The 5,238-nt window shown below is 34.0% G+C and overlaps 1 pseudogene; it reads left to right on the top strand.

Annotated features, from left to right (window-relative positions):
• Positions 1–4,524, top strand: LOC119572567 (annotated as a pseudogene).
• Positions 4,525–5,238: the final 714 nt, after the last annotated feature.

Raw genomic sequence — 5,238 nt, 5'->3', positions numbered from 1 at the left:
ATGACGTCCAACACTTAAATCAGGACAAAATTTACAAAGTATAAAAATCCAACTTGCAATTTTACGAGAAAAAAGGTGATAAAAACTCCCTTTCCCCCTTTTTTCAAAGCGACTCGAAAAACAAAAATTTAATATCCCCCCTGGGGTTTCCTCCTTTGCAGGTTCTATCCTGGGGGGTCGCTGACTCTGACGGGGGTTGAGGATGTCCCACTGACAAAGACTGGCAGCGTCTCCACCCGGGGGGTTCTGGTCGCGCTGACCAAAGGACTACGTGCCAAATCTTATTTCATACGGGTGTAACTCTAGTAGCTTAGATTAATTGTGTTTCTTTGGGAGGTACAGAGGGTTGGTGATGCACATAGTCTTGGGATTACTGTTATTGTTTTTATTATTATTTTTTATTTTATTTTATTATTATTATTATTATTATTTTATTATTTCATTTTATTTTATAAAAATAATAAAAAATAAAAAAAAATATCATTGTTATTATTCCTTAATTATTATTATGATGATGATTATTATTATTTTTATTATCATTATTTTTGTTTTTATTTTATTTGAGATACTTGTGCTTTTTTATTATTTTATTGTTTTTATTTTATTGTTTTCATTATTATTTTTTATTTTATTATTATTATTTTTATTATTTTATTTTATTTTTTGGTTTTTTGTTTTTTTTTTTTTTTTTATTTTTTATTATTTTTAAACTTTATTATTATTATTATTATTACTATTATTATTATTTATTATTATTTTTATTTTTTTACTATTACTATTATTATTATTATTTTTACTTTGCTATTATTTTATTACATTATCATTATAACTTATTCTCATTATCTTTATTATCTTATTGTTATAAAAATATAAAAATGAAAAAAATAATAATAAAAATAATATTAATAAAATAAAAATAATAATTATTATTTTTATTTTATTATCTTTATCTTTATCATTATATTATTACATTATCTACAATATTATTACTGTTATTTTTTTATTTTAATCATTATCATCTTTATTTTTATTTTTATTTATTATTATTATTAATTATTTTTTATTATTTTATTATTGTTATTGCTATTATTTATTTATCATCAAAAACATTATTTTATTTTTTTTATCTTGTTATTATTATTATTTTATTATTTTTAAATTAAAATTTTTATTATCATTAATTTTTCTTTAAATTTATTATTATTTTATTTTTAAATTTATTTTTTAAATCTTTTTTTCCTTTTCTGCTAATTAAATCAAACACCGGGTCACTACCAGCGATCTGGGGTGATTGAATTCGGGGCAAAGGAACACAAAAGAAATATCTCCAACTGCAGCAGGCTCCTTGATGTTAGCAAAAGCAGTACATTACTCATTAACTCTTCCCTTTTTTTTTTTAATCTTGTTTTTTTTTTTTTAAATTGTTATACAAATGGCCGAACCGCGGGCCCCCCCGGGGGGGGTGGAACTACCCCCGTCCTAGTATCCTGGCGGTTTTTGATAAAGGGATTTTGAGTAATTATGATTATCATTATCATGACAAATATTATTAAGTTTTTTATTATTATTTTTATTATTATTATTTTTATTTTATTTTTATTATTATTTTATTATTATAATTTTTTTAGTTTCATTATCATTATTATTTTTTTATCAACATTTTTAAATTATTATAAAAATAATAATAATAAAATATAATAATAAAATTATTATTTTATTATTATTATTCCCCTTATTATTATCTTATTATTACTATTATTGTAATTACATAATTATTGTTATTTTTATTATTGTTGCTGTTGTTTTTGTTTTTTTTCTTTATGATTACCATTATTATTTTTACATTAATACTTTTTACTTTTTATTAGTTTTTTTTTATTATTTTGTTTAAAAAATTTTTTAATTATTATTATTATTATTTTGTTATTATTATTTTATTTTATTATTATTATTTTTTTTATTATTCCTATCATTTTATTATCATTGCATAAATGTTAATTTCATTTTTATTTCTTATTTTCTTGTTTTTTATGTCTCATATATAATTTTTATCATTTTGTTTCAAAATAAAATCTTTACTGCAGGTGAAAATTTTCTAATAGCGAAAACGTTCCCCCTCAGATATCAACTTTGTGGAATGGAAAAAAGGTTTCAGAGTACAATTTCCTCGGGGTTCTCCTACCCCTCTCCCTCCTCTGTTCCACCTTTTTAAAAACAAGGAAAAATAAAAGAAAATTGTTATGATATAATATAATATATAATATTATATATTATATATTTTTTAAAATTAATATATTATTATATATATATGGTTGTGTGTGTGTGGTGTATGTTGTGTGTGTGTGTGTATTTTGTGGGCCCCTGTATATAGAAGGAGCTTGAGACTATTTTAAAACTGACTTTTACTCCCACGTTCTTATGCAAAGCTATGGACATTTTGATTTTTTTTACTCTGGTAAATTCTGTTTAAAATCATGCTTTCATAGTCTAAAACTATGATAAGAAAAAAAACGTGACCTGTGGTTCCGTTCTGTTACTGGTCAAACTTGGTCTTCGTATCTTTTTCCCTTTTAGAGCCCAGGATAGGGCTGAATTCGGCAGCAAGTTTATGCCGGGAACTTCAAAACGGCGGGGCGCGGTGCGGGGGGCGGGACGAAACGCCCGAGCAGAGGGCGGTATATCGAGTAACACACAAAATATATATGAAAAAATAAATTCAACCCCACCATAAAAAGCACACACACGCACAAAACCGCACACACACAACCACCACACACACACACACCACACCCATACATATACCACTACCAGCATACATCGTATTTTTAAAATCAAAGAGCCCTTGTGGAAAACAATCGTGTTTTAAAAATAAAGGCTTCCCATTGGGGTTTTTTTTACTCACTGGTTTACTGGAGCCGGACATCCGTTTGGACCCCAATCCCCCGGGCTGTCGGGGCAATGGACCATTTGTTCTAAACCCCTTGTTACTCCATCCGGCAAAACCCGGTGTTTTTTTTAAGGTCTTGTTTTTATATTTAATTTTCTACACTTTTTTTAGTTATTTATTTCCCGCTTGTCGCCGATTTTCACTTCGGGTCTTCATGTTTTGGGCTGGGGCCGTCCAGCTTTTTGTTTCGTCCCCGGGGGATGAAACCCTTTCGGCAGCTATGACGACCCCCCCTGGTTTTTTGCAAACCCCTAAACCCCCGGGGTCCCTCCCCTCCCGCCCCCCGCTTATTCAGCGCCGTCCCATCGCAAGGGGAAAAAGGAGAGAACTCGCGAAGAAGGAAGGAAGTAAAAGGGGGAAGGAAGTCGAAGGGGAAATTTTCGAGGGGCGTCTCCATCTATTCTCCCGTCTCTGGGGGAGAAGGTTTCCTCGGCCAGAAAACCCGTCGCCAAAAGGATTTCGTAAGTTGCTGTCATGACATTAGCATTATCAGTAAACACAAAACACCATCCTCGTCCTCTTCTCAAACTGGGGCTTCCTGCGCCCGCATTTTCAGGAAGGAGTGATGGGGAAGCCGACCACTTCCAGCATCTCTGTCACGTGGGCTTAAACCCCGAGGCCGGGCTTCGTCTCAGATGAAGCTAATCCCAAAGAGCTGCAGGCGCACTTCGCGTCGGTATGCGTTACGCCTGATTTATTATTTTTCAGTGTTGGTTTATTAGTCATTGACTTTTATGATGACCTTTGCACGCATCTTGGGATATGTCACCCGCAAAATTTAAGCTATGACATTTGCAGATATGATCACTGTTAATCTTAAACTGTAACTGTTTTTAACAGAAAGGAGACACCCCATTCGCCTGCCCTCCTCCTCCTCCGCCGCCGCCGCTTCAACAGGAGGCTCAAATCACCAAAGAACAAACTAACCTTCCCCTCGAGCCTTCCCCCTCGTGTGACATCGGGCGATTCGGCTGACGCGGACGACGAGAACCTGGACCGAAACGCTTCGCTCAATTCCTTCTCTTCCCAGGTTGAGCTTGACGCGTCTACTGACAGTTTCGAAGTGCCCTCGGCCCTTTCAAACTCTACCTTAGACTCAAGCTTTACCAACAGCGCCTTCAGTGGTGATGCTCCTGCTTCTGTTGATACAAGTCTTCTGGACATTGACCTTATCGAGTTTGAAAGTCCAGCACCTTCCCGTCTGTGTCTATCTTTCTTGACGCGCGACCAAGCGCGCGACCAAGCACCGGCGCCTCCCGAAGTAGAGCCAACACTCGACTCACCAGCAAAGGAACCAGAAGACCCGACGAGTCCCTCCAAGCCTGAGCAAGAGATCCCGACTCGTCACACCTGGACGCGTCGCCATCTTCACGAGAAGACGAACCCAGATCCTCGCACGATGATCTCGACGATCCACAGCGGAGGATGAGATCATCGATACCCCTGACGCCGCCGACGCCTCCTCCTCCGCGCCGAAGGACGAACCGACCTCAGGACTTGGCAGACCCCGGAGCACCCCCCCCCCTCCTCCTCACCCACCGTCCTCGCATTATTGGACTCCCATTAAATATTTTTGATTTCTATTTATGATTAAGAGGGTTGGGAAAAAAATCAAAAAAACTATACAATACCTCTATGGCGATGAATTCTTTTTCGATTAAAACTGAAGAGTAAAACTTGCCCCATTTTCCTATCCCTCAAAGTAACGTATACATTTCTCATTAGGGTACCTACTGTAGACCCAGAACAGATACAGCGAATTGGGAATTGAAATGGGAGTGGGTTTTTGGGGGATAAAACTAAATGGAAACACACATGTTCCTACATATCTGAACGATGATGACGATATCAATAATGGGGAATTGTAACAACACTCTTCGTTCTCCTCCTCCTCCCAGTACTTCCACTGTTGTACTGTTCTTATTATCATCATCACCATTATTATTCTTTTTATTCTTATTGATGTTGTTGTTGTTGTTGTTGTTGTTTCTGTTGGTGTTATTATTATTGTTCTTCTTCTTCTCTTCTTCTTCTTATTATTTTTTATTATTATTTATTATATTATTATAAATATTATTACTGCTAATACTACTACGCTACTACTGTTATTATTATTATTATTATTTTATTATTTTATTTTTATTATTATTATTATTATTATTATTATTATTATTATTATATTATTATTATTTGTTATTGTTGCTGTTGTTGTTGTTTTCGTTGTGCTGCTGCTGCTGTTGTTGTTGTTGCTGGGTTTTTGTTACTATTATATGTTTTTATCATTCTTCTTC

The sequence above is a fragment of the Penaeus monodon genome, chromosome 4 (genome assembly GCF_015228065.2).
Source record: "Penaeus monodon isolate SGIC_2016 chromosome 4, NSTDA_Pmon_1, whole genome shotgun sequence".
NCBI classification, from domain to species: Eukaryota; Metazoa; Arthropoda; class Malacostraca; order Decapoda; family Penaeidae; genus Penaeus; species Penaeus monodon.
Note: the sequence above shows the minus strand (reverse complement) of the source record. Positions and strands in the feature narration are given on the sequence as shown.